Source organism: Cottoperca gobio, chromosome 5, assembly GCF_900634415.1.
Source record: "Cottoperca gobio chromosome 5, fCotGob3.1, whole genome shotgun sequence".
In the NCBI taxonomy this organism is placed as follows: domain Eukaryota; kingdom Metazoa; phylum Chordata; class Actinopteri; order Perciformes; family Bovichtidae; genus Cottoperca; species Cottoperca gobio.
The window spans coordinates 16,325,003-16,337,495 of NC_041359.1; the positions used below are offsets into that span (position 1 = coordinate 16,325,003).

General features: G+C 39.6%; 1 protein-coding gene across 1 annotated transcript in view; it reads left to right on the plus strand.

Moving 5' to 3' along the window:
• Window positions 1-8,555: 8,555 nt before the first annotated feature.
• The window catches only part of erc2 (ELKS/RAB6-interacting/CAST family member 2), a 38,602-nt gene continuing 34,664 nt past the window's right edge, over window positions 8,556-12,493 (plus strand). The window contains 1 exon segment of the mRNA XM_029431937.1: window positions 8,556-8,677. The gene's annotated coding sequence lies outside the window, so the exon portion shown is untranslated.

The window sequence follows — 12,493 nt, forward strand, 5'->3', positions numbered from 1 at the left end:
AAGACCTTGAATGCACCGAGACTGTTCAGATAAGACCAAGCTTTACGCGCTGAAGCAGTGATGACTTATCCCAGTGTGGGTGGAAGAGAAGCAGGAGCAGCGAAAGGAGACGCGTTTGCCAATGCATAGGAGAGATGGAGGTTTGAGTGTGTAAGAAGAAGGAAGGAAGAGAGAGAGAGAGATTTGGAATAGTTTGTATGATATCCATCTTACCCGTACAGTGTGAGGAGGATATTATAATAATTGTTTCCAATTTTCTCACCCTTTTACTGTGTAAAGATATGTTGCAACTACTGTCATGATTATTTTCTTTATTGATTAATCTACCGATTATTATGTTGATTAAGCTCTAATGCCATTTACAAATACAGCTGGAACTGGAGTTGCTGAAGAGGACAGTCTATAAAGGTTTTTAGTCATTCCAGCCATGCTGTAAGATATTATGAATTGGCAACTGGACTCTTCTAACATTAAGCCAAAACTATAAATGCCTTTAAAAGAGCTACTCCACAGTTAAAAAAAAAAAGTATCAAAATTGATGCAGCAGAACTGGAGATAATCCATGTATTTTTCATCCTCAAAAACCTACATTACCCAAAATGCAACTCGACCGCCGACACTTTGGTTGGAGATCTGGCTGTGTGTTCGTAGTGACTAATGTCGTGTCGAGCCGCTAGCCTCAAGCAGACATGAGGAGCTACAGAGGTAAGCTCAATTCTTTCTAACCATAGGACGCTGACTCAAGTGACATCACATGAGGTCATATATCTGATTTTGAGCATCTCCCTCTGGAGTCACAAAATGCTCAACTTTTTTAAATTTAGGCCATAGGTCTTCAACAGGGGGTCCGTGACCCCCAGGGGGTCCTCGGAGGTACTGCAGGGGGGGTCGCAAAATAGTTTGTAGATAAAGCATTCACATTCTCTCCTCCGCTGTACTTCGCGAAAGGCGGCGACACACACCTACAGTCAGACAGAGTGGAGGAAACGGACCTCTTCAAGCCTCTTCTATACAATATATACAGCAGGGGGTCCCTGCACCACGCTACACCAGTTTGTGGGTCCTTGGCCTGAAAAACGTTGAAGACCCCTGATTTAGGCAGTAGTACTTCTCAAGACCTGTAAAGAGACTTCGATGTGTGAAATCAGTGGAGTTCCCCTTTAAGGGGAGACTGTTTGAAAGTGTGCGTCACTCTCCACATTTGTACAACTCATTGGGGCTCACGCCTCTTTATGGCACCAGATTTCACCCCACATTGAAGTGTAGCCGTTTGAGAGGAGATATTCACACTTTTGCTGTTACATGTGGTCAGATTTTATATCCCAGTTCACTTGAAGCATACTGAGAACTTTACTTTTGGGGCGTTCACATGAGGATTGTGCATGTCATGAATCACATAAATTCAGGTTTTTAAATTCAATTTTAAGTTAATATTGCTGTATTCAAGGTTGTTTGTTTGACAGTAGTGGCTTCCATCACTCCTCTTTGGACCCATCTAAGATGTCGTATGTCTTTCAGGCAACTCACTGAGTCTAAATCTGAGGAGTCTATGTGCCATGTGCTTTTTCATGTACAGATCTGTGTATTCCTCATGTCAATGTAGTGGGGCATATATTGTTTCTTCAACTAAGGACACATTAACTTACCACTCCTTTATTGCTTAATCTACATTCACTCTGACACTGAGGTGCAGCTCTGGTATCAACTTACCAGCAGACTGAGCCCACAGGTTGTCTTGTGCCTGTATTGGGCTTGAACATGTTGCACAGACCCGGCGCTACTCTGCTGTAACAAAGTTGAATGGGCCATTAGGTTACTGTGAAACCACATAGTGCAGCTCTCCTTTCTCTCAGAGGAAAGCATTACAGTAATGGTCTCATCTGCAGATCTTGGCTGCCCTCATCTGGTTACGTACAGAATTGGAAGCAGGGTAGACCAAATATATTTGACAAAAAACATGCTTTTTAAAAATCAAACATTTACTTACTTAAAAAAAGTCGAATGACTCTCAAGTGTTTACTATCACATATGTTACTATAGCAATGTATGTACAGTTGTCAAAAGGAGTCACAAAGTGATACATGGTTACCTCTTTCAACCTGTTAAAAAGTATAAAGACTAGAAATGATCACTAAATCTTGTGCAGCTGGAGGCCCGCTGGTTGGCAGACTCTTGAATTAATTAGGAAACAAGTTAAAGTGTTGTGTTGGGGTAGCAGGTGGAAAAGTTTTGGCAAATATTATAAATGCATTCCTGCTGTTTAAGTCATTTGGCTTCAGGAATCAATGATATATGTATCAGCATATTGTCAGAATAGTAAAGTGTGAAAATACCTCTCAATGATATAATCAAGTGGAAGATGGTAAATGCAAATGTAAGTGCAACATCCTTGTTTTGAAGAGATCAGTTATTATTGCATTAACTACATATTCAAAGACTACACTAAGATGTGAAAACATTGACCTGAACTTTCACCCGAAAAGAAAGTCACTGGCTTCTTTAATGAGGTCATTCTCTGCACTATGACCTGATTTGATTCATGAAAGCTTGGCAGATCTCAGAGGAAGAAGTGTTTGTTGGGATTTAAAAGATCTAGATTCTTCTTTTCTTAAATGTGAGGTTGAACAGCGACAAATAAATTGGAAAGTGTCAGTTTCGAGAGAACGATTGACCCCGCCACACCACAACTAATTGCGCCAAAGGCTTCTACTAGCAGAAGTGAGGACTTCATACAAGATATATTCTTTGATAAAGATGATCGCTACATAGGTCTCCAAAGGTTAAAACACCACTAAATCTTCTCTATTAACTGATATGACCCATAAATGAAAGTGTTGTGAAGCCGTAAGTGCTCAATCTTGGCTCTAACAAGGATTTATTGCTCGACCCAGCGGCCAACTCTACAGCTCTGGTGTCAAACCTTTTTTTCCCCTTCAGGTCACTGTAGTGGAGCGTCATAATGATATATAAAACTGCTGAGCGACCCTCCTCATACACTGTTGGAGGTCACTCACTCTATATTCCTAATAGACATTTTTCTGTGTCTGTTTTGTCTTTCGCAGCAAAGTTCTTTTGAGCTGAGCCAGCTCCGTCCCATTTCTCATTCCAGAGCAGGTGGACGGTTGTAAACAACAGGTTGATGGTTTGTCATTATTGTCCTCGGTTATAGGTCACATGACCTAGACGTCCTCTTCTTAAGGGCATAAATGTAACTCATTAAACTATAATTGAGGTGCTTGCATTCATCCATTTCCTGAAAGCCATCCGCCTCTGAAGATTAACCAGTTTTTCCATCAGCGATGACATCAGAGGAACATTTTGTGACTCAACCTCAAGTGATGCGAAGTGTGACACATAGAAGTAGAGGAACAGAGTGTGACTCATTCTGCCAATTAATTATGAATTATGTGTCATTGCTAAAACCAAAGTGTGCTCGCACATTAGTAGTTCAGACGGCTTTTTAGAATCAAGCTGATTCTAAGGGAGTACTGGCTCCTCAGGTTTTTCTCCCTTGTCTGTCACTCACAGTCTTAATCTGCTTGCTTGCCAGTCCCACAGACTGAATAATCAATACACAACACTTTAATAATGAAACAATCCTTTTCCAGGCATTAATACCTTTTAAAGGGTTTTCTTTAAAAATATTAATAATCTGAAATCACCATCATGTCTCAGAACAAAACCAACAACCTGATTTCAGATTTAACTTGAACTATTATTTATCATTGTCCTTGTGGGCTCATCTTGATCGTACATATAAATGCGTACTTGTAGTCTGGCAACAATACAAGTGTGGTTTTAGTGGTAGGCCTACTGAGTAATTTAGAAATAAATAATAAATAAACCTCTTTGAGTTATTAGAAAAGTGCTATACAAGTATAATGTATTATTATTATTATTATTATTATTATTATTATTATTATTATTATTATTATTATTATTATTATTATTATTGGTGTTGAGGATGAAATCAATTTTGTATTTCATTGCCTCATGTATACTTTGTACAGTTTGAAAAAATTAAATGCAAAGGTCCTAAATTGTTTTGGTTGTCTACATGCTATTAGGTCTCGGCCTGTTTGTTAGATGTTTTGTGTTGTGTTTGTACTTCCTGTTTTATTTAGTTAATTACCTGTTCTCTGTTGTTTCTACTTCCTACCCCCAGGTGTTCCCAATCTGTTCGTTAGTGTCCTCACCTGTGCCTCGTTGTTCCCTCTCACTTCTTGGTGTATATAGTCTGTGTTTTGTTTGTCTCTCGTTGCCAGTTCGTCTTCGTACTTTAATGGCAAGAGTTCCAGCATTAGTCCCGTCTTCCTGTTTCCCTTTTCCTGGCTTCCTCGACCCTGTTTCCCTGACCTGATTCTGTCTTTGCCTAATCCTTGTCTGCTGTGCTGCTACGCTGAGTTCTACCTCTGTACTGAACCTGTTTCCGTGACCCGACTCTGCTCCTGGATTATCCCTGCATGCTTTGTATGATCAACTGCCTATGCGTGTACCATAGCCACTGCAAAGTTTCAGTAAAGACTATTTTCATTTACATTGATCTGCCTCTGAGTCGTGCTATTGAGTCCCACCCTCCTTCTGTCTTGATCGTACCAATTTCAAATAGTTAAACTATATCAAAACACAATTTCGGGATGTGCATCAGCTTCATTCTCTGGACGCTCCCTGGGCTCCTTTTGCAGCTGAGTCTTTTCAAAGTAATTTGAGTAAAACAATACATTAGCAATGGTCAAAATTGTAAATTATTGCATTACTGCATATACACTGTTCAACTGGACATCCAGATGTTTCCTTTTGTGGACCCCTGCTGTTTTAACCAATCAATTTGGTTTATTAAGTTCATAGCTAATAAAGTATTTTGCACTGCACGGATTGAAAAGGTCCCTGTGCAGGATAGCCTTGTTTTCACATTCATACTAATGAAAATGAACATGCATATAAGGATCTCAATAACAATGTATTAGACTCTCACAATAGATACCTGGCAAAGAAATGGAGGTGTAGAGTAATTTTTAACACTTTAAGCAACTTATGCTTGTTCAGTTTGCCATTTTGCTGAAACCCCCAAAATGCTGAAAATGAAGCAATGCAGGTGGTGACTGACATGTTTTTATTATTATTGCTGCTGAGGTATTTCAGTACTACAAAACTATTTACTTGACCTGATCTGACTCAGTTGCTGGTGATAGCCGATTGTTTTATTTTATTTGTATGTGTGTTTTGTGGATGTGCATATAACTACTCTAACCTATGATAAAGTGTTCTCCACTCATGGCACCCAGAGGATGACACCAAGTGAAAATCTGACTTTTCCTATATCGCCACCAGCAGGTCAAATGATCCTGTGAAATGTCTCCGCATGTACAGTACTTGATGGACAGCCACAACATTGTGTCTCTGAATGTTTTCAGAGACATTCATGGTCACTGGAGTTTTACCGTAGCGCCAACGTGAGGTTGACATTTTTGGTTTTGAGTGAAATGTTTCAACTATTGGATTGCCATGACATTTGGTTCAACAATTCATCTGTACCTCAGGATGATTAATCTTTGTTGATCCCTCTTCCTTCATTGTCATTATCAGGTAAAAATTGGTCTATACCTGTTTTCATGATTCATTTCATGAACTAACTGCAAATACTGTAGTTTGTCAAGAAATAGTCTGACACATCCCTTTTTCTTTTTCATTGTCTGTTTATATAATTATTATTAATCAATATTGCTTAAGAGATGGATGGGGTGTGTGTTAAACAACACCCCATTAAAATGCTGCTGTGAAAAAAAAATACTTTAGCAAAAGGTTATTTTGAAATAAAATGTTATTTTATTATTAAATAGAATTTAACCCAATAATATACATTTCTCATGAGAAAAACAAAGTAACATTTCATGATGAGGAGTTTTAATACTTTCTCACATTATTTCACAAATTATTGGTTCATTTAAAAACATTTCACATGATTTATTCCTGTGATCATTTATTTCCTAATTACTTATTCATCTCTTTGATTGTGAACACTTTGGGGCTCCATAAAGCGCATGGCGTTATGACGGAGAACTCTTGCTCTTGTTTCCTTCACAAGACATTTAAAATTGGATAACTAAATTGTGAACTGTATATTTTGAGATGTTCTTTTATTGTGTGTACATCATGATTTGTTATGCAATCATATTAATAGTTGTTGCCTTGTGCTGGCTGGACACCAAGTGATGCAGAGCATAAACAAATATATATTCACTGGATATGTGTGTGTGTGTTTAAATTTAATTTCTGATTACTTTTTTTAAATCTAGATAACATTTTCAGGAGCATTTCACACATCTAAAGTGTAGATTGTATTTATTCAGACATTGATGGTTTTAAAAATATAGACAAATCGGAAGAGCCAGAAAATGGAAATTTCTGGCAGCCCCTCAGCATTGACCACATGGCTGCTCATGAAAACAGGAACATATTGCAGGTCAAATTGTGAGAGGGAAAAGAAGCCAAGCCTTGACATGTTCTCTAATGCCCTGCAAGGGACAAGCAAACCTAACCAACCACCACTCGCATGCTGCCAGTTACTGGGATCTCATCATGGAAGTAGAACATAGAAGAAAAGGATATATCAACTGGAGCACAAAGGGCTTCTTACTGTACCCATCTCACCCTTTTCCTGTTCATGTAACATTCTATATGTGCATGAGAGGGAGAGAGAGAACGAGGGAGACTGAGAGAATCTGTGTGTTCAGGACACAGAAATGCTGATGCCTCTCCTTTTGGGCCCTGTCAAGCACATTTAGTGTCAGTGTTTACAAAGCAAAATGGGAGAAAGTCCCCGGAATTCCAGGAGGCCTGAAGGCCGGCAAAAGCAGGACGAAGACAGGAGCCAAGGGGGGGGGGGATTGTTTTAGCTTTGGAGAAGCCTTCAGGGCTGTCTGTTCGAACACTTCTGAAGGACGTGCTCACCTCATGGTGAAGTCACAGTGTGTGATGTCATGAGTTTAGATTGATTCATGCTGTGACAGAAGTTCCTCCCTAAGAGCTTCTCACTGTGGTTACCCTCGGACGAATCTGATTTATAATGTCGGCAGTCTGAATAGAGAGGAGCGGGTTTATTGTTTTATAGAAGACACCACAATACATCACTGCTTTACTGGTTGTGTCATTCCTGCACTATTTGATTAAAAACCACAGTCCCAGTTCTGTATTGCTTGCATTTCCAACTAGATGGAAGAGTTTGACATTTCGGGGAAATACACCTTTTCTTGTCTAGAGTTAAATGAGAAGATTAATATGATACAATTCAGTGCACACTATATTGATTGAGAAAGCTGAGTTCTCTTGCTCATGGAGCAGTTCCAGCAAACATTACATGTACCAGGATGCATTGCACGTAAGCTTCTGATGCCCTGAGGGTCCCCGCCGGCCATATCCTCTTGCACGGCAGCCCTGGCCACTCTTCGTTGCATTTCTTGGGCTGTATACTCTGGCTCGAATGAATACGGACTCAGCCAAAACACTTTAAAATGTATCCTTGTCCATAACATCCTAAGCACTTATATTTCGGGATTACATTTTTGCTGTTGTAAACATAGCTAGTTACATCATTGTCACGTTACAGTGCGCTGCTGGATGCAGGAAAAACATCGGATTTTGCAGCTGCAAACTCAGCTTTCTCGGTCAATAGAAAAGTATTGCTTGTATTGCTTCAATCAACTTCAAACTGTAATTTTTTCTACACATTTTTCCTTTACAATATACATTAGACAGCTGGTAGGTTGATTGTGTCACCTCCCTACAGAGTCAGTCTATTCTTTATGCTAAGCTATGCTAAGCGACTGGCTATAGGCTTTAACTGTGGTATCAATTTCCCCATCTAAGTCTCTCCAAGAGCTGCAAGCTTTTATTTCATCTGCCCCTGCTGACTTTATCCACTTTGCAGAGGTGTTGGGGTGATTGTGTTTCTTCTTCTCAGCCAATAAGAATTAAGTGGATCAGATGTGCAAGAGTAGTGAAGGAGGAAGAAATTACAGGATGAAGAGGAGGAGGTCTTTATTTCCCAGAGTTGAGCCTGCCAGGCGAGCAAAATCCCTCCTCCTTCGCTCGGATTGGCAGACTACAGTCCCATCCCTTCTATAAACCCAACCATATTTCACCCACAGCATTAGGGGAATGGCTTGATGAGGGTGATGCACAGCTGGGAGGAAAGGCTTCCTGAGAGTCAGAATTGAGGGCAAATTAAATCCTCCAAACAAAAACCCTGCTGATGGCTTGACTACTGATCCAAAGCCACTCATCTAATTTTGAATTAGACCCTCCTACCATTAAATACACTAACTACATCACAGTGTTTCCTGGCACCTGTAAACCTCGGTCAATAATAGATAACAAAAGAGACAAATAAAGCTATAATTAAAACTCAAATACTTTGACTAATGTGAGTGGACGTGGTCAATGATTACCATTCAACACGATGATGTGAAATTCAGTGCTCACCGCATCTCATCCGCCCATCCCCTCCTGTCAGCTGCCACTTGCAGTAGTGATGCTGCTCCCCGGTGTGTAGAGGAGGAGAGAGCGCGTGTCCGCTGCCCAATGACAGCGCAGGATGCTGAGAGAGGCTGCTCGGGTTGAATGGAGGCGACAAGAAGCCGTCTAAAGCGGCGAAGGAGAGGAATTAACATCGATCAAGGTACATTCCCCTCTTTTATTTTACATCCAGTCTGTCCGCGTTTCATTATCGAAGTAATGACACGTGTGTCCTATCGGGTTTTTTTTGTGTTTTGGGAGCGTTTTGACGGAAGCAGCACAGGCTGTGTGCATTTTAACTGAACCCATTCCGGTGGTCGTTTATTTTGCATGGACACAGCCAGTCAGTGCTGTACTTGAAACCTGAGCATTTGTATTTCAAAGCTGTGTATAAACGATAGAGCAGTACGGTTTACCTACGGTGGGTTATGCTAATATTTCATCGGTGTAGTCAGGTGCTCGACGCACACCACGCCGGAGCCATCAAAAAAAATGTAGGCCCAATGAGCTGTCAATTGGTCGGTCGTGATTCCTATGCTGCATCAAATGTAAGTCAGCCTACACATCACCGGTAAGCAGGCATTAGAGTACACATTTGCATTGAAAACAGAAGCGTATGTGAAACCTATTTGAGATAAACATCTGTCGAGGACGTTTCATATCCACAGCCTTTTTTTTTTGCTTTCACAAGATATTTCTAAGCAGGGCTATCGTTGAACATTGGATTTCGGATGATGGTTGAACAGGCCATTTGGAGTCGCACATTAGCATTTTCTCATTCAATCAATCAACCATTGAAGTCGGTCAGTGGGAAGCACAGGGTTTTAAACACTGTATAGTAATACGTGATGAGGAGGCTGCATGTGTTGCACTTGCTCAAGTAGCACTGCACCGCACTGAAAGGGCTGACACTTTTTTTCACATGACATTTTCTTTATTATCAACCCATTGGAAAAAGCTATTTATAGAAAAATCCCCTTTGTCCGCCCTAGACATGCGCTGTGACCTCAAAAAGAACCTCACAGCCAAAGATCCGTGGTTCTAACTAGTAGTCTTATTCAGTTTTGTTAGAGTGAAACAGAATGCATGCATGCTGGCTTTCAAAATGTCATGATCGCCTTATAGAGAAATGCTCTCCCTGATCCCACAGATACACTCAGCATCGCCTGTGGTGAAATCATTGTGTCAGAACATCTGTATCCTCCCCACTGTTAACGCGCCACTGCTCTCTCAATTGCCAGTGATCATTTCGTCAGTGGCCTTTAGTAATAATGGCATATGCTGACAAGTTTTTGGGTCCTGTTAACTGTAATTGCTCACTAATACCTGAGCAGTTTGAGTATGACGTCTGGTCAGAAATTTTAAAATGACATCATGACCATGAGTCTTACACATCTGCATAGAATATATCTTACTAATAATGAGCAATATTGTATGCACCTTTTTATGTTTTTTTGAGTATGCTTTGTAAAGTTAAGTGGGAGTGGTGTATTACAATTTTCCTCTCAGCTGACATCTCTTGTGGTTCCCCAGTATTATCACTGTTTCTGCAATAATCTGATACGCTCTTATTGCACTTTTGTCATTTCCCTTTGCCTTGAATTAGAAATGTGCCCTAGTGCTCTGTAGATCTGTGTAAGTGTAATAAACTGGGTTAAAACATGATTGTGTCGGCCAGGGGTTTGTAGACAATTTACTCATTATTTGACTTTGATGTCCACTTGATATGATAATTAAATTAATTCATTGGTCAGTCGACAAAGAAATGTGTAATTGTTTAAGTAATTTATCAAACAAAAAATGTCCCAAACTCTTTGATTTCTTCTTCCAAAATGAGAGGATTTGCAGTTTTATATATTACTATAGTGGAGCATCGGACTGCTCCAGACAAAAATCTTAATTTAAATAAATCATATTGAGCGGGGGGGGGGTTTCCTGACATTTCATCGACTGAAATATTAATTTATAACTTAAAAAAATGGTTGCAGCCAAACATTGTACAACTTTGACTTCTTTGAGCAAACCAATTCAGTATTCCCATACCAATATTACCTATCTCCAGGCAATGCATCTGGGAAATCTGTGACTGTGGCACTCCCATTTGAGTAAAGTGTATGCAACTGGGTGGACAGAAAAATAGAAACATCTTGCTCTACAATACACAAGCAAAGAGCAGTTAAGTGAAGATGTTTGATATTTCACGTTCAGTGTGTTTATATTTTCAAGTGGGATTCTGTCGTGTTAAGCATTTCTTTCCACAGTGTTTGCCTCTTGTTGGCATATGTCATCATGATTTTTAAAGTAGCCTAGATATTTCTGGCATATGTGCCTTTTAATAAATAGCTGACAGTGAAAATTAGTATGAACAAAGATGGAGCTGAAACCAAAGCATAGAAGTCACATGGCACACATCCCAGATAACTGGCCCACCAGCGCAGCACAGTTGGCATCATGTCTTTGCTTTTCCCCACATCCCATTACATAGTTTTTATCTAATTCACAATTGCAAAGGCAGCAACATAAGTGAATCATAGCTGAAGTTATAAACTGACTAAAGATGTTTTGCTTTATGCTGCAAACCACTCCTAGGCCAGTTTCCCCAAAAGACAAACATTCTGAGGCTTAAAAGACTTGATATACAGCAGGCCAATTATAATTTATTATAAGATAGTTTTGTTTGTTCTGCCCATTGCTGAATGCTGTTTTTGCTCCTAAAACATTTACCAACAAGACTTCACAGACCTGCTGTAGCAAGCTGACCACTGTAGATAAGAGCTAAGTGTTTGTTGTTGCATATGTCTGCATATTTAAATGTTTTATTTAATTGACCAGTTTCTCTGAGATGAACTAAATTGAAACAATAACATTTTTAGGCTATGAATGCAAAATCTTAACACAATGCTCTATTCAAGCTAAATTTGGGTTGATTTGTTCTGCCTTTTTATATTAGAACGGCCCCATCCTCCCAGACACCTTTTACTTAATATTACTAACAGTGATGATGGTGTCATGTCCCGCCTCCTCTGCCAGGCTGCAGTGTTTGCCCCCTGGCCAAGTGTTTCCACACACAGGAAGTTTCAGTGAATGCAACTGAGGGTTCCTGACATCCAAAATCTTGCAGGATTGCATACACCGAGGAGACCTGTGGACACGTGGATTTCCATTTCATCTGTCCCTGAAAAGTGAAATAAAACTAAATGAATGGGGCTTGGGATTGTTAAGAAGAAAGCTCTCGTAAGCCTACAGGCTGTCATGTCACCTTGACACTGCTGCAACACTCACCCACTACATTTGGCCACATTTCTTTTGGAAACTTATGCTACCGTTGTGTCAGACGACTGAGGTGCTTTATCTGTCACCATGGCAACTGAGTCTGAGCAGCAAGTGTCACCGGAGGAGAGAAAGTACCGTAGTTCACTTTCTAAGAGTCTCATTGTTTTGTCTCAGACAGTCCAATATCATTCGTCACCAGACAGCCTGTGACAATACAAAGCAGCAGAGGATTACTTTATGTTATATGCCATGGGCCTGATTATGTTAGCTTTCATTTATAATTGATTTTTATTGCACTGATTTGAGGACATTGTAATGATTGTGTTGTTTGGAAACACAGTGGTGTACGTTGCTGTACTTTATTGCTGTCTGTGCATTTGTTATAATCGTTTACTTTGATACAGTAGTAAACCCTCTATCCAAACATCACTGATCAATTAGGGAGTCAAACATACTCGCACAAATTGATCTTTTACCAATTGGGCCTTTATAGTATTACTGGATGCATACATTATTATTTTTAGAAACTAATAACCACTAATAAAGCTGTGGCATTTGAAATATTAAACCTGGTATTTGTTTAACATTTCAGTCATTTTGTCATAACTTCATGGGTATTATTATTATTTTAAAATGTATCAGAACAAACAAATATATATATATATATATGTATATGTATGTGATATAAGATATGATCTTGTATCCT